Source organism: Balaenoptera ricei, chromosome 16 (assembly GCF_028023285.1).
Source record: "Balaenoptera ricei isolate mBalRic1 chromosome 16, mBalRic1.hap2, whole genome shotgun sequence".
In the NCBI taxonomy this organism is placed as follows: domain Eukaryota; kingdom Metazoa; phylum Chordata; class Mammalia; order Artiodactyla; family Balaenopteridae; genus Balaenoptera; species Balaenoptera ricei.
Window position 1 is genome coordinate 99,697,315 of NC_082654.1, and position 22,360 is coordinate 99,719,674.

Sequence of the window (22,360 nt, forward strand, 5' to 3'; positions counted from 1 at the left end):
ATGAGCACTGTCACCATGGGAAATGTCACCATGGGGACTGTCACCAAGGGCACTGTCACCATGGGCACTTTCAACATGGGCCCTATCACCATGCGAACTGTCACCATGAGCACTATCATCATGAGCACTGTCACCATGAGCATTATAACCGTGAGCACTGTCTCCATGAGCATATTCACCATGGGCTCTGTCACCATGAGCACTATGACCGTATGCACTATCACCATAGGCAGTGTCACGGTGAGCAATATCACCATGGGCACTGTCACCGTGAGCACTATTACCATGGGCACTATCACCATGAGCACTATCAGAGTGAGCACTGTCACCGTGGGCAATGTCACCATGTGCACTGTCACCATGAGCACTGTCACCATGAGCACTATCACCATGGGAAGTGTCAACATGGGAACGGTCACCATGGGCACTGTCAACGTGAGCACTGTCAGCATGGGAACTCTCACCAGGAGCACTGTCTCCATGGGAAATGGCACCATGGACACTGTTCACCATGGGAGGTGTCACCATGAGAACTGTAACCATGGGCACTGTCACTCTGGACACTGTCTCCATGGGCACTCTCACCATGGGCACTTTCACTGTAGAAAATGTCAACATGGGCACTGTAACCATCTACACTGTCCCCAGGAGCACTATCACTATGGACACTGTATCCATCAGCATTGTCCCCATGGGCACTGTCAACATGAGCACTGTCACCATGGGCACTGTCACCATGGGCACTATCACAATGGACACTGTCACCATGAGCACTCTTACCATGGCAAATGTCACAATGGGCACTGTCAACATTGGCACTATAACCATGGACACCATCACCATGGGCACTGTCACCATGAGCACTGTTCACCATGGGAACTGTCACCATGGACACTGTCGCCATGGGTACTGTCACCATGGGTACTGTCCTCATGGGAACTCTTACCAAGAGCACAGTCACCATGGGCACTGTCACCATGGACAATGTCACCATGGGCAATGTCAACATGAGCACTCTCACCATGGGAAATGTCACCATGAGCACTATCACCGTGGGCAGTGTCACTGTGAGCAATATCACCATGGGCAGTGTCACCATGAGCACTATCACCATGGACACTGTCACCATGGGCACTCTCACCATGGGCAATGTCATCATGGACACTCTCACCATGAACTCTGTCACCATGGGAAATGTCACCATGGTCACTGTCACCATGGGCACTGTCACCATGAGCACTATTACCATAGGTACTATCACCAAGGGCACTGTCACCGTGAGCACTGTCACCATGAGCACTGTCACCGTAGACACTGTCACCATGAACAATCTCATCATGGGCAGTGCCACCATAAGGAATTTCAGCATGGGAACTCCAACCATCTATACCACCAGCATGAGCATAGTCACCATGGGCAGTGTCACCATGAGCACTGCCACCTTGGGCACTTTCAACATGGGCACAGTCACCATGCGAACTATCACCATGAGCACTATCACCATGAACAATATTACCATGAACACTATCACCAAGGGCACTGTCAACGTGAGCATTAGCACCGTGAGCACTATCACCGTGAGCACTGTCACCGTGGGCACTGTCACCGTGTGCACTGTCAACATGAGCACTGTCACCATGGGAAATGTCACCATGGGCACCGTCACCATGGGCAGTTCCACTATGAGCACTGTCACAATGGACACTGTATCTATGGGAACTGTCACCATGGGCACTATCACGGTGAGCACTATCACCATGGGAAATGTCACCATGGGAACGGTCGCCATGGGCATTGTCAAGATGATCACTGTCACCATGGGAACTGTCACCATGATCACTGTCACCGTGGGCACTGTCAACATGAGCACTATCACCATGGAAACGGTCACCATGGGAACTGTCACCATGGGCACTCTCACCATAGGCCCTGTCACCATGGGCACTGTCACCATGGACACTGTCACCATGAGCACTATCATCATGGGCAGTACCACCATAACACTTGTACCATGGGAACTCCAACCATGTACACCTCCAGCGTGAGCACAGTCACCATGGGCAGTGTCAACATGAGCACTGTCACCATGGGCAATTTCAACAGGGGCAGTGTCACCATGCAAACTGCCACCATGAGCACTATCACCATGAGCACTATCACCAAGGGCACTGTCACCGTGAGCACTATCACCGTGAGCACTATCACCATGGGCAGTGTCACCGTGAGCAATATCAACATGGGCAGTGTCACCATCAGCACTATTACCATGGGCACTATTACGTTGAGCACTATCACCTTGCGCAGTGTCACCGTGGGCACTGTCACCATGGGCACTCTCAACCTGAGCACTGTCAGCATGGGAACTCTCACCATGAGCACTGTCACCATGGGAAATTTCACCCTGGACACTGTTCACTATGGGAAGTGTCACCATGAGCACTGTCACCATGGGCACTGTCACTATGGACACTGTCTCCATGGGCACTCTCACCATGGACACTGTCACTGTGGAAAATGTCACCATGGGCACTGTAACCATCTACACTGTCCCCAGGAGCACTATCACCATGGACACTGTATCCATCAGCATTGTCCCCATGGGCACTGTCAATATGAGCACTGTCACCATGGGAACTCTCACCATGAGCACTGTCACCATGGCCAGTGTCACCATGGCCACTGTCACCATAAGCACTGTCACAAAGGGAAATGTCACCATGGGCACTCTCACCATTTGCTCTGTCACCGTGGGCACTGTCACCATGAGCACTGTTCAACATGGGCACAGTCACCTAGAGCACTGCCACTGTGGGCACTATCACCGTGAGCACTGTCACCATGAGCACTGTCACCATGGACACTGTCACCATGAGCACTATCATCATGGGCAATGCTACCATAAGGAATTTCACCATGGGAACTCCAACCATGGACACCGCCAGCATGAGCACAGCCACCATGGGCAGTGTCACCATGAGCACTGCCACCATGGGCACTATCAACATGGGCACTGTCACCATGCGAACTATCGCCATGAGCACTATCACCATGAGCAGTATTACCATGAGCACTATCCCCAAGGGCACTGTCAACGTGAGCACTATCACCGTGAGCACTATCACCATGGGCAGTGTCACCGTGAACAATATCACCATGGGCAGTGTCACCGTGAGCCCTATTACCATGGGCACTATCACCAAGGGCACTGTCATTGTGAGCAGTGTCACCATGAGCACTGTCACCGTGGGCACTATCAACATGAGCACTGTCACCATGGGCACTGTCACCATGAGAACTGTCACCGTGGGCAATGTCACCATGAGCACTGTCACCGTGGGCACTGTCACCATGGGAACTGTCACCATGAGCACTATCACCATGAGGACTATAACCATGGGCACTGTCACCGTGAGCAATATCACCATGAACACCGTAACCATGGGAAATGTCACCGTGGGCACTGTCACCATGTGCACTGTCAACATGAGCACTGTCAACATGAGCACTGTCACCATGGGCACTGTCACCATGGGCAGTGTCATCATGAGCACTGTCCACATGGGCACTCTCACGATGGACAATGTCACCTTGAGCACTATCATCATGGGCAGTGCCACCATGAGGAATTTCACCATGGGAACTCCAATCATGTACACCGCCAGCATGAGCACAGTCACCATGGCAGTGTCACCATGAGCAATGTCACCATGGGCACTTTCAACATGGGCACTGTCACCATGGACACTGTCATCATGAGCTCTGTTACCATGGGAAATGTCACCATGAGCACTGTCACCATGGGAATTGTCACCATGAGCACTATCAACGTGAGCACAATAACCATGGGCACTGTCACTGTGAGCAATATCACCATGAACACTGTCACCGTGTGCACTGTCAACATGGGAAATGTCACCATGGGAACTGTCACCATGGGCAGGGTCACCATGAGCACTGTCACCATGGGCACTCTCACGATGGACACTGTCACCATGAGCACTATCATCATGGGCACTGCCAGTATAAGGAATTTCACCATGGGAACTCCAGCCATGTACACCGCCAGCATGAGCACAGACACCATGGTCAGTGTTACCATGAGCACTATCACCATGAGAACTTTAACCATGAGCACTATCATCAAGGGCACTGTCACTGCGAGCATTATCACCGTGAGCACTATCACCGTGGGCACTGTCACCATGCGAACTGTCACCATGAGCACTGTCACCATGGGCAATGTCACCATGAGCACTGTCACCGTGAGCACTGTCACCATGAGAACTGTCTCCGTGGGCATTGTAACCATGAGCACTGTCGTCATGGGCACTGTCACCATGCGAAATGCCACCATGAGCTCTATCACCAAGGGCACTGTCACAATGAGCACTGTCACCATGGGCACTGGATCCATGGGAATTGTCACAAAGGGCACTATCACGGTGAGCACTATCACAGTGGGAACTTTCACCATGGGAACTCTCACCATGAGCACTGTCACCGTGGGCACTGTCAACATGAGCACTGTCACCATGGGCAGTGTCACCATGAGCACTATCAACGTGATCACTATCACCATGGGCAGTGTCACTGTGAGAAATATCACCATGGGCACTGTCACCGTGAGCACTATTACCATGGGTACTATCACCAAGGGCACTGTCACCATCAGCACTGTCACCATGAGCACTGTCACCGTGGGCACTGTCACCATGAGCACTGTCATAATGGGCAATGTCACCATGGGAACTCTCTCCATTAGCACTGTCACCATGGGAAATGTCACCATGGGCACTATCACTATAGGCACTGTCACCATGGGCAGTTTCATCATGGGCACTTTCAACATGGCCACTGTCACCATGGGCACTGTCACCATGGACACTGTCATTATGAGCTCTGTTACCATGGGAAATGTCACCATGAGCACTGTCATCTTGGAAACCGCCACCGTGGACACTGCCACCATGAACAATGTTACCATTGGCATTGCCACAGTGAGCACGGTCACCATGAGCACTGTCACCATGGGAACTGTCACCATGTGCACTGTCACCATGAGAAAAGTCACTATCGGCAGTGTCACCATGGGCACTCTCACCATGGGCAGTGTCACCATGAGCACTATTAACATGAGCACTATCACCGTGAGCACTATCACCATGGGCAGTGTCAACCGTGAGCAATATCACCATAGGCACTGTCACCGTGACCCCTATTACCATGGGTACTATCACCAAGGGCATTGTCACCGTGAGCACTGTCATCATGGGCACTGTCACCATGGGGACTGTCACCATTAGCACTGTCTCTGTGGACACTATCACCGTGAGCACTATCACAATGGGCACTGGCAGCATAGGCACTGTCACCATGGACTCTGTCACCATGAAAACTATCATCATGGGCAGTGCCACCATAAGGAATTTCACCATGGGAACTCCAACTATGTACACCGCCAGCATGAGCACAGTCACAATGGGCAGTGTCACCATGATCACTGCGACCATGGGCACTTTCAACATGGGCCCTGTCACCATGCGAACTATCTCCATGAGCACTATCACCATGAGCAATGTCACCATGAGCATAGTCACCATGGGCACTGTCACAATGAACACTGTCACAATGGGCACTGTAACCATGGGGACTTTCACCCTGAGCACTATCACCGTGAGCACTATCACCATGGGCAGGGTCACCGTGAGCAATATCACCATGGGCACTGTCACCGTGAGCACTATTAACATGTGTACTATCACCAAGGGCACTGTCACCATGAGCACTGTCATCATGGGCACTGTCACCATGGGAACTGTCACCATTAGAACTCTCACTGTAGGCATTATCAACATGAGCACTATCACAATGGGCACTGTCACCATAGGCACTGTCACCGTGCACACTGTCACCATGAACACTATCATCATAGGCAGTGCCACCATAAGGAATTTCACCATGGGAACTCCAACCATGTATACCACAAGCATGAGCATAGTCACCATGGGCAGTGTCACCATGAGCACTGCCACCATGGGCACTTTCAACATGGGCACAGTCACCATGCGAACTATCACCATGAGGACTATCACCATGAGTAATATTACCATGAACACTATCACCAAGGGCACTGTCAACATGAGCACTATCACCGTAAGCACTATCACCATGAGCACTGTCACCGTGAGCACTGTCACCGTGGGCACTGTCACTGTGTGCACTGTCACCATGGGCAATTTCAACATGGCCACTGTCACCATGGGCACTGTCACCATGGACACTGTCATCATGAGCTCTGTTACCAAGGGAAATGTCACCACGAGCACTGTCATCTTGGGAACTGCCACCATGGACACTGCCACCCTGAGCACTGTAACCATTGGCACTGCCACAGTGAGCACTGTCACCGTGAGCACTGTCACCATGGGCACTGTCACCATGTGCACTGTCACCATGGGAACTCTCACCATGAGCACTGTCACCATGGGAAATGTCACTATGGGCAGTGTCACGATGAGCACTGCCACCATGGGCACTTTCAACATGGGCACTGTCACCATGCGAACTGTCACCATGAGCACTATTACCATGAGCATTATCACCAAGGGCACTGTCAGCGTGAGCACTATCACCGTGAGCACTATCACCATGACCACTGTCACCATGAGGATTTTCACCGTGGGCACTGTCACCATGAGCACTGTCACCATGGGCATTGTCAACATAAGCATTGTCACCATGGGATCTCTCACCATGAGCACTGTCACCATGGGAAATGTCACCATGGGCACTGTCACCATAGGCATTGTCAACATGGACACTCTCACCATGAGCACTATCATCATAGGCATTGCCACCATAAAGAATTTCACCATCGGAACTCCAACCATGTACACCGCCAGCATGAGCACATTCACCATGGGCCGTGTCACCATGAGCACTATCACCATGAGCACTATCATTAAGGGCACTGTCACCGTGAGCACTATCACCGTGAACACTTTCACCATGACTACTGTCACCGTGGGCACTATAAGCATGAGCACTATCACCATGAGCACTGTCACTGTGGGCACTGTCACTGTGTTCACTGTCACCATGAGCACTGTAACCATGAGCCCTATCACCATGGGAACTGTCACCATGGGAACGGTCACTATGGGCACTGCCAAGATGAGCACTGTCACCATGGGAACTCTCACCATGAGCACTATCACCATGGGAAATATCACCATGGGCACTGTAACCATGGGGACTTTCACCCTGAGCACTATCACCCTGAGCACTATCACCATGGGCAGGGTCACCGTGAGCAATATCACCATGGGAACTGTCACCATGAGCACTATTAACATGTGTACTATCACCAAGGGCACTGTCACCATGAGCACTATTACCATGAGCACTGTCACCGTTGGCACTGTCACCATGAGCACTGTCATCATGGGCACTGTCACCATGGGAACTGTCACCATTAGAACTCTCACTGTAGGCATTATCAACATGAGCACTATCACAATGGGCACTGTCACCATAGGCACTGTCACCGTGCACACTGTCACCATGAACACTATCATCATGGGCAGTGCCACCATAAGGAATTTCACCATGGGAACTCCAACTATGTACACCGCCAGCATGAGCACAGTCACAATGGGCAGTGTCACCATGATCACTGCAACCATGGGCACTTTCAACATGGGCCCTGTCACCATGCGAACTATCTCCATGAGCACTATCACCGTGAGCAATGTCACCATGAGCATAGTCACCATGGGCACTGTCACAATGAGCACTGTCACCATGGGCACTGTAACCATGGGGACTTTCACCCTGAGCACTATCACCGTGAGCACTATCACCAAGGGCAGGGTCACCGTGAGCAATATCACCATGGGCACTGTCACCGTGAGCACTATTAACATGTGTACTATCACCAAAGGCACTGTCACCATGAGCACTATCACCATGAGCACTGTCACCGTTGGCACTGTCACCATGAGCACTGTCATCATGGGCACTGTCAACATGGGAACTGTCACCATTAGAACTCTCACTGTAGGCATTATCAACATGAGCACTATCACAATGGGCACTGTCACCATAGGCACTGTCACCGTGCACACTGTCACCATGAACACTATCATCATGGGCAGTGCCACCATAAGGAATTTCACCATGGGAACTCCAACCATGTATACCACAAGCATGAGCATAGTCACCATGGGCAGTGTCACCATGAGCACTGCCACCATGGGCACTTTCAACATGGGCACGGTCACCATGCGAACTATCACCATGAGGACTTTCACCATGAGCAATATTACCATGAACACTCTCACCAAGGGCACTGTCAACCTGAGAACTATCACCGTAAGCACTATCACCATGAGCACTGTCACCGTGAGCACTGTCACCGTGGGCACTGTCACCGTGTGCACTGTCACCATGGGCAATTTCAACATGGCCACTGTCACCATGGGCACTGTCACCATGGACACTGTCATCATGAGCTCTGTTACCAAGGGAAATGTCACCATGAGCACTGTCATCTTGGGAACTGCCACCATGGACACTGCCACCCTGAGCACTGTAACCATTGGCACTGCCACAGTGAGCACTGTCACCGTGAGCACTGTCACCATGGGCACTGTCACAATGTGCACTGTCACCATGGGAATTCTCACCATGAGCACTGTCACCATGGGAAATGTCACTATGGGCAGTGTCACCTTGGGCACTGTCACCATGGGCAGTGTCACCATGAGCACTATTACCATGAGCACTATCACCATGATCACTATCACCATGGGCACTGTCACCATGAGCACTATTACCATAGGTGCTATCACGAAGGGCACTCTCACCGTGAGCACTGTCACCATGAGCACTGTCACCGTGGACACTGTCACCATGAACACACTCATCATGGGCAGTGCCACCATAAGGAATTTCAGCATGGGAACTCCAACCATCTATACCACCAGCATGAGCATAGTCACCATGGGCAGTGTCACCATGAGCACTGCCACCTTGGGCACTTTCAACATGGGCACAGTCACCATGCGAACTATCACCATGAGCACTATCACCATGAGCAATATTACCATGAACACTATCACCAAGGGCACTGTCAACGTGAGCATTAGCACCGTGAGCACTATCACCATGAGCACTGTCACCGTGAGCACTGTCACCGTGGGCACTGTCACCGTGTGCACTGTCAACATGAGCACTGTCACCATGGGAAATGTCACCATGGGCACCGTCACCATGGGCAGTGCCACAGTGAGCACTGTCACCATGGACACTCTCATGACGGACACTGTCACCATGAGCACTATCATCATGGGCAGTGCTACCATGAGGAATTTCACCATCGGAACTCCATCCAAGTACACCGCCAGCATGAGCACCGTCACCATGGGCCGTTCCACTATGAGCACTGTCACCATGGACACTGTATCCATGGGAACTGTCACCATGGGCACTATCACGGTGAGCACTATCACCATGGGAAATGTCACCATGGGAACGGTCGCCATGGGCATTGTCAAGATGATCACTGTCACCATGGGAACTGTCACCATTAGCACTGTCACCGTGGGCACTGTCAACATGAGCACTATCACCATGGAAACGGTCACCATGGGAACTGTCACCATGGGCACTCTCACCATAGGCCCTGTCACCATGGGCACTGTCACCATGGACACTGTTACCATGAGCACTATCATCATGGGCAGTACCACCATAACACTTGTACCATGGGAACTCCAACCATGTACACCTCCAGCGTGAGCACAGTCACCATGGGCAGTGTCAACATGAGCACTGTCACCATGGGCAATTTCAACAGGGGCAGTGTCACCATGCGAACTGCCACCATGAGCACTATCACCATGAGCACTATCACCAAGGCCACTGTCACCGTGAGCACTATCACGGTGAGCACTATCACCATGGGCAGTGTCACCGTGAGCAATATCAACATGGGCAGTGTCAGCATCAGCACTATTACCATGGGCAGTATCAAGTTGAGCACTATCACCTTGCGCAGTGTCACCGTGGGCACTGTCACCATGGGCACTGTCAACATGAGCACAGTCACCATAGGAACTCTCACCATGAGCACTGTCACCATGGGAAATTTCACCATGGGCACTGTCACCATGAGCACTATCATCATGGGGAGTGCCACCATGAGGAATTTCATCATGGGAACTCCAACCATATACACTGCCAGCTTAGCACAGTCACCATGGTCTGTGTCACCATGAGCACTGTCACCGTGAGCACTGTCACCATGGGAACTGTCACCACGTGCACTGTCACCATGGGAACTCTCACCATGAGCTTTGTCACCATGACAAATATCACTATGGGCAGTGTCACCATGGGGACTGTCACCATAGGCAGTGTCTCCATGATCACTATTACCATGAGCACTATCACCATGAGCACTATCACCATGAGCAGTATTACCATGAGCACTATCACCAAGGGCACTGTCAACGTGAGCACTATCACCGTGAGCACTATCACCATGGGCACTGTCACCTTGAACAATATCACCATGCGCAGTGTCACCGTGAGCCCTATTACCATGGGAACTATCACCAAGGGCACTGTCACTGTGAGCACTGTCACCATGAGCACTGTCACCGTGGGCACTATCAACATGAGCACTGTCACCATGGGCACTGTCACCATGGGAACTGTCACCATGAGAACTGTCACCGTGGGCAATGTCACCATGATCACTGTCACCATGAGAACTGTCACCGTGGGCAATGTCACCATGAGCACTGTCACCGTGGACACTGTCACCATGGGAACTGTCACCATGAGCACTATCACCGTGAGGACTATAACCATGGGCACTGTCACCGTGAGCAATATCACCATGAACACTGTAACCATGGGAAATGTCACCGTGGGCACTGTCAGCATGTGCACTGTCAACATGAGCACTGTCACCATGGGAAATATCACCATGGGCACTGTCACCATAGGCAGTGTCATCATGAGCACAGTCACCATGGGCACTCTCACGATGGACACTGTCACCATGAGCACTATCATCATGGGCAGTGCCACCATGAGGAAATTCACCATGGGAACTCCAATCATGTACACCGCCAGCATGAGCACAGTCACCATGGCAGTGTCACCATGAGGACTGTCGCCATGGGCACTTTCAACATGGGCACTGTCACTATGGGAACTGTCACTAAAAGCACAGTCACCATGCGCACTGTCACCAGGGACACTGTCACCATGGGCACTCTCACCATGGGCAATGTCACCATGGACGCTGTCACCATGGGCATGGTCAGCATGATCATTGTCACCATGGGCAGTGTCACCATGAGCACTATTACCATGCGCACTATCACCATGAGCACTATCACCGTGAACACTGTCACCATGAGCACTGTCACCATGAACACTATCACCAATGGCACTGTCACTGTGAGCAGTGTCACCGTGAGCACTGTCACCGTGTGCACTGTCACAATGAGCACTATCACCATGGGAACTATGACCATAGGAATGATCACCATGGGCACTGTCAAGATGAGCACTGTCACCATGGGAACTCTCACCATGAGCACTGTCACCATGGGAAATGTCACCATGGGCACTATCGTCATGGGCAGGAGCCACCATGAGGAGTTTCACCATGAGAACTCCAACCATGTATACCGCCAGCTTTAGGACAGTAACCATGGGCTGTGTCACCGTGAGCGCTGTTACCATGGGCACTGTCACCAGGCGAACTGTCACCATGAGCACTGTCACCGTGGGCAATGTCACCATGAGAACTGTCACCGTGGGCAATGTCACCATGGGAACTGTCACCGTGAGCACTATCACCGTGAGCACTCTAACCATGGGCAGTGTCACCGAGAGCAATATCACCATGAACACTGTCACAGTGGGCACTGTTTCCGTGTGCACTGTCAACATGAGCACTGTCACTGTGTGCACTGTCACCATGAGCACTGTCATCATGGGCACTCTCACGATGGACACTGTCACCATGGGCAGTGCCACCATGAGGAATTTCACCTTGGGAACTCCAACCATGTACACTGCCAGCATGAGCATAGTCACCATGGGCACTGTCACCGTGAGCAGTGTCACCATGGGCACTTTCAACATGGCCACTCTCACCTGGGCACTGTCACCGTGGACACTGTTATCATGAACTCTGTTACAATGGGAAATGTCACCATGAGCACTGTCATCTTGGGAACTGCCACCATTGACACTGCCACCATGAGAACTGTAACCATTGGCACTGCCACAGTGAGCACTTTTACCGTGAGCACTGTCACCATGGGAACTGTCACCATGTGCACTGTCACCATGTGCACTGTCAACATGAGCACTGTCACCATGGGAAATGTCACCATGGGCAGTGTCACCATGGGCATTGTCACCATGGGAAGTGTCACCATGAGCACTATTACCATGAGCACTATCACCATGACCACTATCACCAAGGGCAGTGTCACTGTGTTCACTATCACCGTGAGCACTATCACCATGGGCAGTGTCACCGTGAGCACTGCCACCGTGGTGATTGTCACTATGTACACTGTCACCATGAGCACTGTCACCATGAGCACTATCATCATGGGCATTGCCACCATAAGGAATTTCCCCATGGGAACTCCAACCATGTACACTGCCAGCATGAGCAGAGTCACCATGGGCAGTGTCACCTTGAGCACTATCACCATGAGCACTGTCACCATGAGCACTGTCACCGTGGGCACTGTAACCATGGGAACTGTCACCATGAGCACAATCACCGTGAGCACTATCACCATGGGCAGTGTCACCATGAGAAATATCACCAAGGGCACTGTCACCGTGAGCACTGTTACCATGAGCACTGTCACCATGGGCACTGTCAACATGAGCACTGTCATCATGGGCACTGTCACCATGGGAACTATCACTATGGGCACTGTCACCATGGGTAGTGTCACTATGAGCACTGTCACCATGGGCACTGTCACCATGAACACTGTCACCATGAGCACTGTCACTGTGGGCACTGTCACCATGAGCACTGACACCATTGGCACTTTCAACATGGGCACAGTCACCATGCGAACTATCACCATGAGCACTATCACTATGAGCAATATTACCATGAACACTATCACCAAGGGCACTGTCAAAGTGAGCACTATCACTGTGAGCACTATCACCATGAGCACTGTCACCGTGAGCACTGTCACCGTGTGCACTGTCACCATGTGCACTGTCAACATGAGCACTGTCACTATGGGAAATGTCACCATGGGCAGAGTCACCATGGGCAGTGTCACCATGAGCACTGTCACCATGGGCACTCTCACAATGGACACTGTCACCTTGAGCACTATCATCATGGACAGTGCTATCATGAGGAATTTCACCATTGGAACTACAACCAAGTACACTGCCAGCATGAGCACAGTCACCATGGGCAGTGCCACTATGAGCACTGTCACCATGGGCACTCTCCACATGGGCACTGTCACCATGCCAACAGTCACCATGAGCACTATCACCATGAACACTATCACAAATGGCACTGTCACTGTGAGCACTGTCACCGTGAGCACTGTCACTGTGGGCACTGTCACCATGAGCACTGTCATCATGGGCAGTGTCAACATAGACACTGTCACCATGAGCACTATCATCATGGGCAGTGCTACCATAAGGAATTTCACCATCGGAACTCCAAACATGTACACTGCCAGCATGAGCACAGTCACCATGGGCAGTGTCACCATGAGCACGGCCACCATGGGCACTTTCAACATGGGCACTGTCACCATGGGAACTATCACCATGAGCACTATCACCATGAGCAGTATTACCATGAGCACTATCACCAAGGGCACTGTCAACATGAGCAGTATCACCGTGAGCACTATCACCATGGGCAGTGTCACCGTGAGCAATATCACCTTTGGCACTGTCACCATGAGCACTATTACCATGGGTACTATCACCAAGGGCACTGTCACTGTGAGCACTGTCACCATGAGCACTGCCACCGTCGGCAGTATCATCACGAGCACTATCACCATGGGCACCATCATCATGGGCATTGCCACCACAAGGAATTTCCCCATGGGAACTCCAACCATGTACACTGCCAGCATGAGCAGAGTCACCATGGGCAGTGCCACCATGAGCACTGTCACCATGGGCACTTTCAACATGGGCCCTGTCACCATGCGAACTGTCACCATGAGCACTATCACTGTGAGCACTGTCACCATGAGCATAGTCACCGTGGGCACTGTCACCATGAGCACTGTCACCATAGGTACTTTCAACAAGGCCATTTTCACCATGGCCACTGTCACCATGGACACTGTCATCATGAGCTCTGTTACCATGGGAAATGTCACCATGAGCACTGTCACTTTGGGAACTGCCACCATGGACACTGCCACCATGAGCACTTTAACCATTGGCACTGCCACAGTGAGCACTGTCACCATGAGCAGTGTCACCATGGGAACTGTCACCATGTGCACTGTCACCATTGGAACTCTCACCATGAGCACTGCGACAATGGGAAATGTCACTATGGGCAGTGTCACCATGGGCACTGTCACCATGGGCAGTGTCACTATGAGCACTATTACCATGAGCACTATCACCATGAGCACTATCACCATGGGCATTGTCACAGTGAGCACTATTACCATGGGTACTATCACCATGGGCAATGTCACCATGGACGCTGTCACCATGGGCATGGTCAACATGATCATTGTCACCATGGGCAGTGTCACCATGAGCACTATTACCATGCGCACTATCACCATGAGCACTATCACCGTGAACACTGTCACCATGAGCACTGTCACCATGAACACTATCACCAATGGCACTGTCACTGTGAGCAGTGTCACCGTGAGCACTGTCACAGTGGGCAGTGTCACCGTGTGCACTGTCACAATGAGCACTATCACCATGGGAACTATGACCATAGGAATGGTCACCATGGGCACTGTCAAGATGAGCACTGTCACCATGGGAACTCTCACCATGAGCACTGTCACCATGGGAAATGTCACTATGAGCACTGTCATCTTGGGAACTGCCACCATTGACAATGCCAGCATGAGAACTGTAACCATTGGCACTGCCACAGTGACCACTGTCACCGTGAGCACTGTCACCATGGGAACTGTCACCATGTGCACTGTCACCATGTGCACTGTCAACATGAGCACTGTCACCATGGGAAATGTCACCATGGGCAGTGTCACCATGGGCACTGTCACCATGGGCAGTGTCACCATGAGCACTATTACCATGAGCACTTTCACCATGAGCACTATCACCATGGGCAGTGTCACCATGAGAAATATCACCAAGGGCACTGTCACCGTGAACACTGTTACCATGAGCACTGTCACCGTGGGCACTGTCATCATGGGCACTGTCACCATGGGAACTCTCACCATAAGCACTGTCACCATGGGAAATGTCACCATGGGCACTGTCACCATGGGCAGTGTCACTATGAGCACTGTCACCATGGGCACTGTCACCAGGAACACTGTCACCATGAGCACTGTCACCGTGGGCACTGTCAACATGAGCACTGTCATCATGGGCACTGTCACCATGGGAACTCTCACCATGAGCACTGTCACCATGGGAAATGTCACCATGGGCACTATCAGTATGGGCACTGTCACCATGGGCTGTGTCACTATGAGCACTGTCACCATGGGCACTGTCACCATGAACACTGTCACCATGAGCACTGTCACCGTGGGCAGTGTCACCATGAGCACTGCCACCATTGGCACTTTCAACATGGGCACAGTCACCATGCGAACTATCACCATGAGCACTATCACCATGAGCAATATTACCATGAACACTATCACCAAGAGCACTGTCAAAGTGAGCACTATCACTGTGAGCACTATCACCATGAGCACTGTCACCGTGAGCACTGTCACCGTGTGCACTGTCACCATGTGCACTGTCTACATGAGCACTGTCAACATGGGCACTCTCACGATGGACAAGGTCAACATGAGCACTATCATCATGGGCAGTGCTACCATGAGGAATTTCACCATTGGAACTCTAACCAAGTACACTGCCAGCATGAGCACAGTCACCATTGGCAGTGCCACTATGAGCACTGTCACCTTGGGCAATCTCCACATGGGCACTGTCACCATGCCAACAGTCACCATGAGCACTATCACCCTGAACACTATCACAAATGGCACTGTCACTGTGAGAACTGTCACCGTGAGCATTGTCACTGTTGGCACTGTCACCATGAGCACTGTCATCATGGGCACTGTCACCATAGACACTGTCACCATGAGCACTATCATCATGGGCAGTGCTACCATAAGGAATTTCACCATCGGAACTCCAAACATGTACACTGCCAGCATGAGCACAGTCACCATGGGCAGTGTCACCATGAGCACTGCCACCATGGGCACTTTCAACATGGGCACTGTCACCATGCAAACTATCACCATGAGCACTATCACCATTAGCAGTATTACCATGAGCACTATCACCAAGGGCACTGTCAACGTGAGCAGTATCACCGTGAGCACGATCACGGTGAGCAGTGTCACCGTGAGCAATATCACCTTTGGCACTGTCACCATGAGCACTATAACCATGGGTACTATCACCAAGGGCACTGTCACAGTGAGCACTGTCACCATGAGCACTGCCACCGTCGGCAGTATCATCATGAGCACTGTCACCATGGGCACTATCATCATGGGCATTGCCACCATAAGGAATTTCCGAATGGGAACTCCAACCATGTACACTGCCAGCATGAGCAGAGTCACCATGGGCAGTGCCACCATGAGCACTGTCACCATGGGCACTTTCAACATGGGCCCTGTCACCATGCGAACTGTCACCATGAGCACTATCACTGTGAGCACTGTCACCATGAGCATAGTCACCGTGGGCACTGTCACCATGAGCACTGTCACCATAGGTACTTTCAACACGGCCATTTTCACCATGGATACTGTCATCATGAGCTCTGTTACCATGGGAAATGTCACCATGAGCACTGTCACTTTGGGAACTGCCACCATGGACACTGCCACCATGAGCACTTTAACCATTGGCACTGCCACAGTGAGCACTGTCACCATGAGCAGTGTCACCATGGGAACTGTCACCATGTGCACTGTCACCATGGGAACTCTCACCATGAGCACGGCGACAATGGGAAATGTCACTATGGGCAGTGTCACCATGGGCACTGTCACCATGGGCACTGTCACTATGAGCACTATTACCATGAGCACTATCACCATGGGCACTGTCACAGTGAGCACTAGTACCATGGGTACTATCACAAAGGGCGCTGTCATCGTGAGCACTGTCACCATGAGCACTGTTACCGTGGGCATTGCCACCATGAGCACTGTCATCATGGCCACAGTCACCATGCGAACTGCCACCATGAGCACTATCACAGTGGGCACTGTCACCATGAGCACTGTCACCATGGGCACTGTATCCATGGGAATTGTCACCATGGGCACTAACACGGTGAGCACTATCACCATGGGAACTGTCACCATCGGAACGGTCACCATGCGCACTGTAACCATTGGCACTGCCACAGTGAGCACTGTCACAGTGAGCACTGTCACCAAGGGAACTGTCACCATGTGCAGTGTCACCATGGGAACTCTCACCATGAGCACTGTCACCATGGGAAATTTCACTATGGGCAGTGTCACCATGGGCACTGTCACCATGGGAACTCTCACCATGAGCACTGTCACCATGGGAAATTTCACTATGGGCAGTGTCACCATTGACACTGTCACCATGAACACTATCGTCATGGGCAGAGCTCCCATAAGGAATTTCACCATGGGAACTCCAACCATGTACACCGCCAGCATGAGCACAGTCACCATGGGCAGTGTCACCATGAGCACTGCCACCATGGGAACTTTCAACATGGGCACTTTCAACATGGGCACTGTCACCATGCGAACTATCACCATGAGCACTATCACCATGAGCAGTATTACCATGAGCACTATCACCAAGGGCACTGTCAATGTGAGCACTATCACCATGAGCACTGTCACCATGAGCACTGTCACCATGGGCACTGTAACCATGGGAACTATCACCATGAGCACTATCACCGTTAGCACTATCACCCTGGGCAGTGTCACCGTGAACAATATCACCATGGGCACTGTCACTGTGAGCACTATTACCATGGGCACTATCACCAAGGGCACTGTCACTGTGAGTACTGCCACCATGGGCACTGTCAACATGAGCACTGTCACCATGGGCACTGTCACCATGAGAACTGTAACCGTTGGCACTATAACCATGGGCAGTGTCACATGAGCAATATTACCGTGGGCACTGTCACCATGAGCACTATTACCATGGGTACTATCACCAAGGACACTGTCACCATGAGCACTGTCACCGTGGGCAGTGTCAACATGAGCACTGTCACCATGGGCACTGCCACCATGGGAACTGTCACTATGAGCACTGTCACCAGGGGAAATGTCACCATGGGCACTGTCACCATAGGCACTGTCACCATGGACACATTCACCATGAGCACTAACATCATGGGCAGTGCCACCATAAGGAATTTCACCATGGGAACTCCAACCATGTACACCGTAAACATCAGCACAGTCACCATGGGCAGTGTCACCATGAGCACTGTCGCCATGAGCACTTTCAACGTGGGCACTGTCATTATGGGAACTGTCACTAAGAGCACAGTCACCATGCGCACTGTCACCAGGGACACTGTCACCATGAGCACTCTCACTATGGGCAATGTCACCATGGACGCTGTCACCATGGGCATGATCAACATGATCATTGTCACCATGGGCAGTGTCACCATGAGCACTATTACCATGCGCACTATCACCATGAGCACTATCACCGTGAACACTGTCGCCATGGGCACTGTCACCATGGGCACTGTCACCATGGGTATTCTCACCATGGTTACTGTCACCATGGGCACTCTCAACATGGGCATTGTCACCATGCGAACAGTCACCATGAGCAATGTGACCATGAACACTATCACCAATGGCACTGTCACTGTGAGCAGTGTCACCGTGAGCACTGTCACCGTGTGCACTGTCAAAATGAGCACTATCACCATGGGAAATATCACCATAGGAATGGTCACCATGGGCACTGTCAAAATGAGCACTGTCACCATGGGAACTCTCACCATGAGCACTGTCACCATGGGAAATGTCACCATGGGCACTATCATCATGGGCAGTGCCACCATGAGGAGTTTCACCATGAGAACTCCAACCATGTACACCGCCAGCTTTAGCACAGTCACCATGGGATGTGTCACCGTGAGTGCTGTCACCATGGGCACTGTCACCATGCGAACTGTCACTATGGGCACTGTCACCTTGGCAATGTCACCATGAGAACTGTCACTGTGGGCAATGTCACCATGGGAACTGTCACCCTGAGCACTATCACCGTGAGCACTATAACCATGGGCAGTGTCACCGTGAGCAATATCACCATGAACACTGTCACCGTGAGCACTTTCACTGTGGACACTGTCACCGTGTGCACTGTCAACATGAGCAATGTCACCATGGGCACTGTCACCATGGGCAGTGTTACCATGAGCACTGTAACCATGGGCTCTCTCACGATGGACACTGTCACCATGAGCACTATCATCATGGGCAGTGCCACCAAGAGGAATTTCACCATGGGAACTCCAACCATGTACACCGCCAGCATGAGCACAGTCACCATGGGAAGTGTCACCGTAATTACTGTCACCATGGACACTTTCAACTTGGCCGCTGTCACCATGGACATTGTCATCATGAGCTCTGTTACCATGGGAAATGTCACCATAAGCATGGTCATCTTGGGAACTGCCACCATGGACACTGCCACCATGAGCACTGTAACCGTTGGCACTGCCACAGTGAGCACTATTACCATGAGCAATATCACCATGAGCACTATCACCATTTGCACTGTTACCGTGAGCATTATTACCATGCGTACTATTACCAAGGACACTGTCACCATGAGCACTGTCTCCGTGGGCATTGTAACCATGAGCACTGTCATTATGGGCACTGTCACCATGCGAAATGCCACCATTAGCTCTATCACCGTGGGCACTATCACAATGAGCACTGTATCCATGGGAACTGTCACCATGGGCACTATCACGGTGAGCACTATCACAGTGGGAACTGTCACCATGGGCACTGTCAAGATGAGCACTGTCACCATGGGAACTCTCACCATGAGCACTATCACCATGGGCACTATCACCACGGGCACTGTCACCGTGAGAATTATCACCATGAGTACTCTCACCATGAGCACTGTCACCATGGGCACTGTGACCATTGGCAGTGCCACCATGAGCACTATCACCATGAGCACTATCACCAAGGGCACTGTCACCGTGAGCACTATCACCGTGAGCACTATCACCATGAGCACTGTCACCATGAGCACTGTCACCGTGGGCACGGTCACCAAGAGCACTGTCATCTTGGGAACTGCCACCATGGACACTGCCACCATGAGCACTGTGACCATTGGCAGTGCCACCATGAGCACTATCACCATGAGCACTATCACCAAGGGCACTGTCACCGTGAGCACTATCACCGTGAGCACTATCACCATGAGCACTGTCACCATGAGCACTGTCACCGTGGGCACGGTCACCATGAGCACTGTCACCGTGGGCACTGTCACCATGAGCACTGTCATCATGGGCAATGTCACCATGGGCACTGTCACGATTAGAACTGTCACTCTGGGTATTATCACCGTGAGCACTCTCACAATGGGCACTGTCACCATAGGCACTGTAAACATGGACAGCGTCACCATGAGCACTACTGTCATGGGCAGAACTCCCGTAAGGAATTTCACAATGGGAACTCCAACCATGTACACCGCCAGCATGAGCACAGTCACCAAGGGCTGTGTCACCATGGGCACTATCACAAAGGACACTGTCATCATGAGCTCTATTACCATGGGAACTGTCACCATGAGCACTGTCCTCTTACGAACTGCCAGCACGGACACTGCCACCATGACCACTGTAACCATTGGCACTGCCAACGTGGGCACTGTCATCATGAGCACTGTCACCATGAGAAAGGTCACCAGGGACACTGTCACCATGGGCACTATCAGCCAGAGCACTGTCACCATGAGCACTATCACTGTGAGCACTATCACCCTGAGCACTGTCACCGTGGGCACTGTCACCATGCGCACTGTCACCATGGGCACTGTCACCATGGGAACTGTCACCATGAGCAGCATCACCGTGAGTACTATCACCATGGACAGGGTCACCGTGAGCAATATCACCATGGGCACTGTCACCGTGAGCACTATTACCATGGGCACAATCACCATGAGCACTATCACCGTGATCACTGTCACCGAGGGCACTGTCACCATGAGCACTATCTCCATGAGCACTATCACCAGGGGCACTGTCACCGGGAGCACTATCATAATGGGCACTGTCACCATGGGCACTGTCACCATGGGTACTGTCACCATGGGCACTTTCAACATGGGAACTGTCACAATGCGAACTGTCACCATGAGCACTATCACCAAGAGCACTATCACCAAGGTCACTGTCACCGTGAGCACTTTCACCATGAGCACTATCACAGTGGGCACTGTCACCATGAGCACTGTCATCATGGGCACTGTCACCATAGGAACGGTCACAATGAGCACTGTCACTGTGGGCACTATCACCGTGAGCACTATCACAATGGGCACTGTCACCATAGGCACTGTCACCTTGGACACTGTCACCATGAGCACTAACATCATGGGGAGTGCTACCATGAGGAATTTCACCATCGGAGTTCCGACCACGTACACCGCCAGCATGAGCACAGTCACCATGGGCAGTGCAACCATGAGCACTGTCACCATGGGCACTTTCAACATGCGCGGTGTCACCATGCGAACTGCCATGATGAGCAGTATCACCATGAGAACTATCACCAAGGGTACTGTCACCATGAACACTGTCTCCGTGGGAACTCTCACCACAAGCACTGTCATCATGGGCACTGTCACCATGGGAACTGTCAACATTAGCACTGTCACTGTGGGCACTATCACCGTGAGCACTATCACAACGGACACTGTCACCATAGGTACTGTCACCATGGACACTGTCACCACGAACACTATCATCATGGGCAGTGCCACCATGAGGAATTTCACCTTGGGAACTCCAACCGTGTACATCGGC